Below are 11,566 nucleotides of genomic sequence, written 5' to 3'. Positions count from 1 at the left end.
TTTTATTCCTTCCACTGGGCGACCATTAGCCCTTCTCTGGCCCTTTCTCAAGAAATGCCACGTGGGCAGTAGACAGTCTGTTACTCACACTAATTTCCTAGAATCTCCATAGAGGGTGCGCACCTATAGCCTTTCTTGGGCAAGAAATTAGTGTCAACTGCCTGAAAAATACTATCTTGCTCGCTTTTAGCTCTAAATCAGGGATTTTAATTCTTGCTTTTGGAATCAAGCATTGACATAGCAGCCATAGAGCTATCCAATCTGGCAGCAAAATGGTGGTCGATGTAAAACTACAACAAGGACACAGAGCAATTCTTTGGCAAGATCTTTACAGTACAGTCCAGAACAGCGTATTTCATGGGAGGAGAAAGTAATACTATGTATCAAATAATAGCATAAAATTTCTATAGCCTGGTGTTGCTCACCAAATTTTAGGTCTGTGTCTACTCCCAAGTGCTCTACACAAAGGAAACATGCCTCCTTACTACATAGTAATCAATTTAAAAGCTGAATTTATAGAGGAGAGAAAACAGAAGTAGTGATAGAAAAGAGAAAAGCCAGAGCCAAGCTGCTGGGGGCAGAGAGGCCGCCCAGTCATCTACTTACCTCTGGAGGTAGCTGAGAAAGGTATGAGATGGACCGCCAGGGTTGTCCAGAAACCAAGTTGTCCAGAAGTCCTGGTGTCTGGATCCCAGGTTTTTCGGCACCAATCTGTCGGCGTTCGCCCCAGGGCTTGGGTCTGGCTGAATCATGATCAGAGGGCGGCTGGTGAGGAAGAGAAAGAGGACGAGAAAGAGAAAGTCCTCCATCTTGCCTGGACCTGGGAATTGGAAAGAATGAGACAAAGGTATAGAGTAGAAATGGACACAGGCAGCTTGAGTCTAGGCACAAGCAACTTGTGCTGCCCAGACGAACTGGACGTCTTTATTTATAGTACAAGGAGACACTACACATGTATGTTCCATGACACTTCATGGATTGGTTGCCAGGTTACAGACAATAAGAAGCAATTAACAAAGCTATGAGGGCTTAAATCACACCAGGCCAGGTGTATCCCTTGGTGGTAATCCCATGACAGAAAAATCTCATCTTTTCTAATGCAGAGAACTAGCTGTGAGGTGTGGGGAAGGAGCTAAAGAACTTCTCTATAAGGAGTGTACCACCACACCCAGAGAAGGCTAAAGAACCTTTCAGATGCAGAGCAGGGATTGGATTTTACTAATTGGGGTCAAGATGTTTCTTGAAGTCCATCAGATGTGTCTGTTGGAATGCCCCTAGTAATTTCCACCCTTGCTCTGTCTGCAGCCAAGGTCAGGGAAAGACAAGTTACAAGGTTCTGCCAAACCCCAAAAGAGCAGGTGGGGTTTGCTCAGAGCATGTCCCCACACCTCAGATTCTCTCTCTTAAATGTGTCCCCACAATAAAGGGGGAAAAGAACAAGATTGTCCATAATGTTAACACCCATTGTATTAAAAACAGTTGGGCAGAGGATGGATAAAACCTTGTTTTATGTACACGTAACATGGAAAAAAACATACTATGTCATTTAATAGTTAATAGAAATAAATTTGACATTGAGATATGTCTTAACAAAAATACAATGTGTCTATTCAATTTTTGGGGATTAGAGAGGAAGTGGTGAAAACAGTGTAGCAAAATAAAAACATGAAGTATGCATAAAGTAGGTTGAAAGAGATAAAGATGAGTTACTGGTTGTGTATCCTTATTAAAAAGATTCATACTGATTCAGAAACCAGTCTATAACTTAGGATGCACTGATTTTTATAAAACAAAAGCATTTAAAGATAATGAAATTATAAGGTATAGAAATAGAGTGCAACTTTTTAGTAACATCCATGCATATAACAAGGTGTTTTCCATTTCTAAAACAGATAATATGGGATATAACACTTAGAATCTATGTAGTAAGTAGCGCAGCATTCACATGAAAAGTAAATGTTCTATATCTTGATGTGCTTGGTAGTTTTACTGATATAAAAAGATACATACATATTTTAAATATTGTGCATTTAAGATCTATATTTTATGTACCTAAAATTCATAAAGTACTCCTTCAGTTTAAACATACAGCAAAAACTATTGGACTCTGATGTCAGCAATTATAATCTTTGATAAATAAGTAAATGGAAAGTTAAAAGATAGGTAAAGGATAGCAAAGCAGTTTAGAGTTATGTATGTATGATTCAATATATATTATTTTGCTACCTTATTTGCATTGTTTTCAAATTCTGAAATATTCCTAAATGATTGTCTGCTAGGATACAGAGACAATTTTATTGTATTTCTAAACAGCACAAATGACCATGTTACAAAAAGACCTAGGAAAGTAAATAAAGTTTAAACACTAAAAAAAGAAAGAAAAAGAAAAACATACTTGGCACATGTACATGCATGACCAAAATTCTGAATAGATGGACAAATGGAGGAAAAACAATTATGACATGACCAAGATCCATTTTGGGTTCTCTCTCTCTCTCTCTCTTCTCTCTCTCCTTCTCTCCCCCCCACCCCCTCATGGTGAGCTCATATGCACTCAAAAGTTAAAAAAGGAATTAAACAAAAATCAACAATACATATAGTATTTCTGCTTATAGTCATTTGAACCAAGGTGTAAAAAAATAAGTCCAGAAAAACTGCATAACTAATATCAATAATCTCTGTCATTCCTTAATTGTGGTTTGGGAACTAGATTTGCTCATCAGAAAAAGGAAGTTTAAGTCCCCCAGTGACTGATTCTCACTCCACCCTTCCCAGACCACCACCCAGAGCCCCCCTGCAGCTCCAGGTGTAGTCTGTGCTTTCAAGGCTGTGTGCACTTCTGGGCTGATCTCATGGTCCTGGGAGTGCCCCAATTCCAGGGCACCCTCATGCCACTGATAGCGCACTAAATCTGCCATACCTCACCCTCAGAGTCTGCTTTGGCCAAGCCCATGTCTTCCAGTCTGGCTGGAGCCTAGGCCCACTACCCCCAGGTGGGCTTCCCAGGACTCTCTTGTACACAGCCTGAGGCAGATGCCACCCAGCTACTGTTAAGGGATACCGTCCTGGGGGCACAGTATCACATTCTGCCCTAATCTATTAGCAATCAGTTAAATAACCTGAATGTATCAGAATGGGTGTGGCCTGACCCTTTTATCACCCACTTCCTCTAGAGGTTGTATTGTGTTTGCCATCCTGATTCCTTTGTGGAAAGGTGGACTAGCATGTGAGACAGGTCTCAGCCTGAGGTAGAGAAGAAAGAAGGTGCCGACTACTGGACAGGGCTCCTGTGAGCTGGTCTCCTGGGTGACCTTCCTCAGATAACTGCAGAGCTCCAGATCCTTCTCCCAGGATGATACACACAGCCCCTCCCTGAACCAAGAATTGTTGACACTTGCAACTGCGCCTGTGCCTGCTGGACTCTGTGACTTAAGTGTCTACCCATGTTAGTGCACTGAATTTTGCTTTCATTTCTGCCAGTAATGTGTTCTTGGCAGAAGGCCTCACTTGGGGATTCTGGCCATTCAATATTTTGCTTTTAGGAGTCTAGAAGAAAATGTCTTCATAAACTTTCAAATGTTCTGATAAACCAAGGTGATTCTTAGCTTCTTAAATATTATCTTGAACTGCTGAAATAAGGGGCTCTAAATAATTAAAGCTGTTTTCTATTATGAGATATTCAACAATGGCCATGTGGAGGATTTCACCACCGAAGTCCCCTGAATTTAAGGGTCTGTATATAAATGTCCATGGATTATTTTGTATTCTTGTAGTTTGAGTGCCATCCTATGCTCACCACCATTGATTGGACTCTCCACTTCCAACACTGGCCCAACCATAGCAGAAACCCAGCACCATTTGGCGGGGACAGAAGTCAGGCAGATGCCTCATGACATCACCCACACCAGAGCACAGCCGGGTGCCCCAGGCCTGTGTTTTTTAGGTTAATTATTTAAGTAGATGTCTTGGTCCTTGAATAGTCTCAGATTACTTATTTGAGTATCCATTGATAAAAAACTGTAAGGAATTGAATAAATGGGCCGCCTTTAAATTTTCTTGAGAGGGTGGAAGTTCAGTAAGGTGAATGTGCTGCTGAAAATTCCCAATAGTTTAATCTTGTGGAAAGCACAAGAAAATATATATGGGCCTATAGCTAAACATGACATATATTATTTTGTATTTCTTTATCCTGGATGTTCTTAATAAAAGAAGAATAAACAATAAGGCTAGAAATAAAAACAACTCAACAGTTGAGATGTACAAACTGACATCTATGTTCGGTGAGGCCAGTTTTCCAAAGCACAAGGTGGTCCCCCAGTGGCTATCCCTACAGGCCTCCCTTTGTGACCTCAAAGGGACAACTCAAACGTCAGGTGCCACCACCCCCAAGTCCAGCCCAGACCGCTCTCCCGCGCACCCACCACCCAGCAACCCCTGAGCCCGCTGTGGACGCCATCACGCAGTCCAACAGACCGTCGCCAGGGACACCATAGAGGCAGGGATGTCACCCACGTGGCGAGGCGGTTTGGTCCCAGGCCAGGCACCTCGAAGGGTCCGCGGCAACCTGAGGACGCAGAGTGAGGTTTTTTTTGAGGAGATTCCCGGGGCAAAGGGCCCAGAGACGCCCGAGCCTCCCACAGCCCTGGGCCTCCCATCCCGCCGGCCTCGCCGCAGGACCCGGACCTCCCCACGCCGACTCCAAGTCTGTCCCTGCTCAGGCAGCAGCATCCTGGCCTGCGCACTGGCTCCTCTGGTGTCCACAGGCTGCTCCCCGCGGAGGGCCAGGGCTGCAGCGGGACAGGCAGGTATCTCCATAGAGGGTGCACACCTATAGCCTTTCTTGGGCAAGAAATTAGTGTCGACTGCCTGAAAAATGCTATCTTGCTCGCTTTCAGCTCTAAATCAGGGAGGGGACGCTGCTATCCACCGGCCAAGGTCACTTCAGGTCGCAGTGCGGAGAAGGGAGAGGTAGGGACACGGGCGCGGGCCCCCTCTCGGGTCTGGAGAAGCTCCTCTCCCCATGTGGTCGTGGCCCTCCTTAGCACCCCTGGGGCTAGGGACTCCAGGAAGTGGTCTGAGGTCCGTGCATTGCGGGGCCTGGGCCTCTGTCCAGTCATCACTCCTCCCAGGGTCTTGGACATGTACTCACATGTGCCCAGTGTAAGTTATAAGTCACCAGGTCTTGGACTCAGACTGTGTTCAGTCATGCGGGAGTCCAGCAAAGTAACTGCTCCACCATGGACCGGTCCCTTGCTGGTTTTAAAATCCACATAAAGTATCATGGCATTCTCCTCCTGCACTTTGCCTGTAAACGGTTCTCAGGGAAGCAACTCATCAGTGCTGATGTGAAGCAGGCAAATACCTTACAGAGGAGGTAGAGTCCTGAGCTGGTAACTCTGAAATGAGGCTAGTTTTGAGCCTGCCAAGGATAGGAAAGCAAGGTCATCCAGTTCCGCCCAAGGGCAAGCCCCCTCCCCTGTGCATGGCCTCCAGCTGCTCATACATGTACAGAATGAGGTTGAATTGAGAAACTTCTTAGCTTTGGAAAGCAGGAGACCCAAATGCAGATATTCTGGGGATTCTGTCCCTTTTGAGGGTGGTCACCTTGCAGCATTTTCAGCAGTTTTGGTTTGGGCAGCATTGTTGTCACCAAATGAGAGTAGTTTCTAAAGAAAATCTTTGGGGTACAGACTTAGACAAAGACTCATCTGGGTTGTCTGCTGGAGAAAGGGTTTCTGAACTACACAATTTACTTGGATAAGAATTTGGCTTCCTCCTTGGAACCCAGGTTGGTTGCCTGGGACTTTAAGGCAAACGCCCACCCCTCCCCACCCGAAACCCGGATCAAGCCGGCCAGCAGTTCCGGACACCAGGCAGACTGAGGCTGCAGACCCAACCAACCTGGTACTGTCATTCATTGTCTGATCCCTTTCCACTAGCATTTGGACTGTTTGAATTTTGGTGATTTGAGTAGCGCGCAGCGCGCAACGCACGCCACACGATTTTCTTTTTCCATTTTGTTTTTCTTTGCTCTTGGGGTGTTGCTTATTTGGTCGGTTGAAGGCTCACCACTCCTTAGAAACAGCGAGGATTTGGGGCCTTCCAGGGCTAGTGGCAACAGTTAATGGTAATTGTGAGTAACAGGTAGGCCAACCATAAGATAAATCATCAATCTTCTAAGCCTGTACAACTTTTAAGAATCAGAGATACCTTAAATAAGTTAGCAAGAAACATATAGATTACCTGATGACTAAGAACAATCGCAAAGGCTCAAGAAATATGAGCAACCAACAAAAGGCCTCTCCGTCAAGGGAAATCATCAAGCCTACATCACCCACAGTCAATACAATGGACGTCGTGGACATGTCTGATAAGGAATTCAGAATATTTGTAGTGACCAAACTAACTGAGATGGAAGAGAAAAGAGACAAGGAGCTCCAGGAGATGAGGAAGTCCTTTAATGACTTGAAAGAAGAAATGGATACCCTAAACAAGAACCAGATGGAACTTCTAGGTTTGAAGAATGTGATAGAGGAAATCAAAACCTCCCTTGAAAGCATTAAAAGTAGGTTAGACCAGGCAGAAGACCGAATCTCTAACGTAGAAGACAAAACATCTGACCTAGATAAAAGTATCAAGAAGATTGAGAAAACAACCATGAAAAATGAGGATAATATACGAGGAATACTGGACACCATCAAGCGCCCCAACATTCGGATAATTGGTATTCCGGAGGAGGAAGAAAATAATAAGGGCCTGGAAAATTTATTCCATGAGATCCTGGAAGAAAACTTTCCAAATCTAGAAAGGCATTCAAATATCCAGACCCAAGAAATACAGAGGACCCCAAGTAGAATCAACCCAAGAAGATCATCTCCAAGGCACATCATAGCCAGACTGGCAAAAACAACAGACAAAGACAAGATACTAAAGTTGGCAAGAGGGAAACGCCAGGTTACTTACAAAGGTCACCCCATCAGGCTAACATCGGATCTCTCAGCAGAAACAATGCAGGAAAGGAAAGAATGGGGAAGCATAGTCAAAGTGTTGAGTGAAAAACAATTTCAACCAAGAATACTATACCCGGCAAAATTATCTTTTATATGGGAAAAAAAGATAAAAACATTCTCAAATAAACAAAATTTGAAGGAATTTACCAACACCAGACCAGCTCTTCAAGAGGTTTTGAAGGGAGTACTATACCAGGAAAACTAAAAAATCAGAGACAGTTATACGAGAACAAAAAACAACTAAGAAAATGGCTCACTTAATGATAGGATCAGGTATGGAAATATCGATAATTACATTGAATGTCAATGGATTAAATTCCCCAGTTAAGAGACATAGACTAGCTGAATGGATAAGAAAACAGAAACCCTCTATCTGTTGCCTACAAGAAACTCACTTTATGGATAAAGATATACATAGACTAAAAGTCAAGGGCTGGAAAAAGATATTCCATGCAAATGGAAATCAGAAAAAGGCTGGAGTAGCGATATTGATCTCAGACAAAATAGATTTTAAAACAAAGACTGTAAGAAGAGACAAAGAAGGGCATTATATAATAGTAGATGGGGTAATCCAGCAAGAAGATATAACCCTTATAAATATCTACGCACCCAACTCAGGTGCGCCTAAATATGTGAAGGAAAGACTGCTGGAGCTAAAAGGAGACATAGGGAAAAATACTATAATTGTTGGAGATCTCAACACCCCGTTATCTCCTATAGACAGATCTTCTAGACAGAAAATAAATAGAGAGATACAGGACTTAAATGATACTATAAATGGAATGGGCTTGACAGATATCTATAGAACTTTCCACCCTACATCCACAACATATACATTTTTCTCACCCCGACATGGAACCTTTTCAAAGATAGATCATATATTAGGACACAAATCAAGCCTTTACAGATTCAAAGGCATAGAAACTGTACCCAGCATCTTCTCTGACCATGATGGAATTAAACTCAAGATTAATTTCAAGAAACAACCCCGAAAACACACGAACACATGGAAACTGAACAACCTACTTCTGAATGACTTCTTCACTACTGAAGAAATTAAGGCTGAAATAAACAAATTTATGGAAACAAATGATAATGAGGACACAAGTGTCCAGAACCTATGGGACACAGCAAAAGCAGTCATAAGAGGGAAATTCATAGCAATTAGTGCACATAAGAAAAGGATGGAAAGATGGCAAGTAGATAACTTATCATCATGCCTCAGAGAACTGGAAAAACAACAACAAACGAACCCCCAAAATGCCAGGCGAAAAGAAATAATAAAGGTTCGAGCAGAAATAAATGAAATAGAAAATAAACGAACCATACAGAAAATAAATGAAAGCAAAAGCTGGTTCTTTGAAAAGATCAACAAGATCGATACTCCATTGGCTAGACTGATCAAGAAGAAGAAAGAAAGAAACCAGATTAATCAAATATGTGATGAAACAGGCAATATTACCACGGACATAGCAGAAATACATAATATCATTAGAGGATACTATGAGCGACTTTACGCCAACAAACAAGATAACCTGGAGGAGATGGACAAATTCCTGGATGCATATAAACTACCAAGATTGGATCAGGAAGACATAGAGAATCTGAATAGACCTATAACAAGCCAGGAGATTGAATCAGTAATTAATAATCTCCCAACAAAGAAAAGCCCAGGCCCAGATGGCTTCACTTGTGAATTCTACAAAACTTTCAAGGAAGAATTAACCCCTATCTTACTAAAATTATTTCTAAAGATTCAAAAGGAAGGAAACCTTCCAAATTCATTTTATGAAGCCTCCATCATCCTCATCCCCAAAACAGATAAGGATATGACAAAAAAGGAAAACTACAGACCAATATCATTGATGAATATAGATGCGAAAATTCTCAACAAGATACTCGCAAATCGTATCCAACAACATATAACAAAGATCATTCATCACGACCAGGTAGGCTTTATACCAGGGATGCAAGGGTGGTTCAATATACGCAAGACCATAAATGTAATACACCACATTAACAGAAAGAAAGATAAAAACCATATGATCATCTCAATTGATGCGGAGAAAGCGTTTGATAAAATACAACATCCTTTTATGATTAAGACTCTCAGTAAGATTGGTATAGAAGGGTCATTTCTGAACACAATAAAAGCAATCTATGAAAAACCTACAGCTAATATTATACTGAATGGGGAAAAGCTGAAAGCTTTTCCTCTGAAAACAGGTACTAGGCAAGGCTGCCCACTTTCTCCACTGCTCTTTAATATAGTACTGGAAGTCTTAGCTATTGCAATCAGAGAAGAGAACAGTATTAAAGGCATTCGAATAGGCAAAGAAGAGTTGAAAATATCTTTATTTGCAGATGACATGATGGTATACTTAGAAGACCCAAAGGTATCCATGAAAAAACTGCTTGAAGTAATAAGTGAATACAGTAAGGTGGCAGGATACAAAATCAATATCCAAAAATCTATAGCATTTCTATTTATGAACAACAAGTTGAATGAAGCAGAGCTGAAGAAAGGAATCCCTTTCACCATAGCCACAAGATGTATAAGATATCTAGGGATAAACCTAACTAAGAAAGTCAAAGACCTTTATAAAGAAAACTACGAGAATCTTAAAAAAGACATTGAAAGTGACATAAAAAAGTGGAAGGACATCCCATGCTCCTGGATTGGTAGAATTAACATAATCAAAATGGCAATTCTACCCAAATTAATCTACATGTTTAATGCAATTCCAATCAAAATACCAGAGATATTCTTCAGAGATCTAGAAAAGACAATTATAGAATTTGTCTGGAACCATAAAAGACCTCGTATTGCAAAAGCAATCCTGCGTAAGAAGAATGGAGTAGGAGGCATATCACTCCCTGATCCCAAGATATACTATAAAGCTGTGGTCATCAAAACAGCATGGTATTGGCATAAAAACAGACATGTGGACCAATGGAAGAGAATAGAGACCCCAGAAATAACTCCCAAAGCTTATAGCCAACTGATCTTTGACAAAGGATATCAGTCAATCCATTGGGAAAAGGAAAACCTCTTTAGTAAATGGTGCTGGAAAAACTGGGTATCCACCTGCAGAAAGATGAAACTGAACCCCCATCTTTCACCATTAACAACAGTCAACTCAAAATGGATCAAAGATCTGAACCTAAGACCTCAGACAATAAAACTACTTGTGGAAAATGCTGGGGAAACTCTGGGAGACATTGGAGTAGGCAAAGACTTCTTAAATAAGACTCCCAAAGCACAGGCAATAATCCCTAAAATAGACAAGTGGGACTATATTAGACTAAGAAGTTTCTGCACAGCAAAGGACACAGTAACAAGTGTGAACCGACAACCCTCAGAATGGGAAAATATTTTTGTTAAATATGCCTCAGACAAGGGACTGATAACGAGAATACATAGGGAACTCAAGTGCCTTATGCGAAAAAAAATGATTAACCCGATTAAAAGATGGGAAAGTGAGCTGAACAAAAGTCTCTCTAAGGAAGACATACGAACAGCCAAAAAGCATATGAGGAAATGCTCGACATCCCTCATCATAAGGGAAATGCAGATAAAAACCACAATGAGATACCACCTAACCCCTGTCAGAATGGCAAAGATTAAGAATATAAAAAGTGATAAGTGTTGGCGGGGATGTGGTGAAAAGGGAACCCTCCTACACTGTTGGTGGGAATGTAAACTAGTTCAACCACTGTGGAGAACAATATGGAGGTTCCTCAAAGATCTACAAATAGAACTACCATTTGATCCAGCAATCCCACTTCTGGGTATTTACCCAAAAGACAGGAGAACGCTCAGTCAGAAAAGTGCTTGCACATCCATGTTTATTGCAGCATTATTCACAATTGCCAAGACATGGAACCAACCTAAATGTCCACAAACTGATGAATGGATTGGAAAAGTGTGGTATATATACTCTATGGAATACTACTCAGCCATAAAAAATAACAAGACCCTGGAATTTGATAGAAAATGGTCAGATATGGAGGATCTATTGCTGAGTGAAGTAAGCCAGGCTATGAAAGAAAGATATTGTATGTATCCACTCAATATATACCGACTATCCGCACTCTATAATAGAGAGCAAAAATTCGGAGGACATAAACACAGTGAAGGTACTTAATGAGAATAGGACAGTGTGGAATGGGGTAAGTGAAGAGAAGAGGATAGAGAAAGATAGCAAGTGAACAATAGAGAGACAGGACGTTAGTGAGAAACAGATAGGGGTTATTAACTGTTGATGATGACATGTATAGTATTCTCAACTGGATTGGTCTGAGAAGTATTTCATGATGGGCAAAGTATTTTTACAAGCAAAACGAGAAATAACAATTGACTGTTTTATAAAAATAATTAGAATAATAAAAATAATGATTGGGGAAAACAGAAAAGATATTGAATGTTGAAGTGGGGAGATTAATGTCTCTGTACTGACTGACATGCATGGCATTCCCTTTTGAAAAAACAATGTAATACAATGTAAAGTTATATGTAATCCAATGTAATATAAAGAAGATTATGATGATAAAAA

This window comes from Tupaia chinensis, unplaced genomic scaffold (assembly GCF_000334495.1).
Source record: "Tupaia chinensis unplaced genomic scaffold, TupChi_1.0 Scaffold144455_1, whole genome shotgun sequence".
Classification (NCBI taxonomy): domain Eukaryota; kingdom Metazoa; phylum Chordata; class Mammalia; order Scandentia; family Tupaiidae; genus Tupaia; species Tupaia belangeri.
This window is presented reverse-complemented; position numbering follows the sequence as displayed.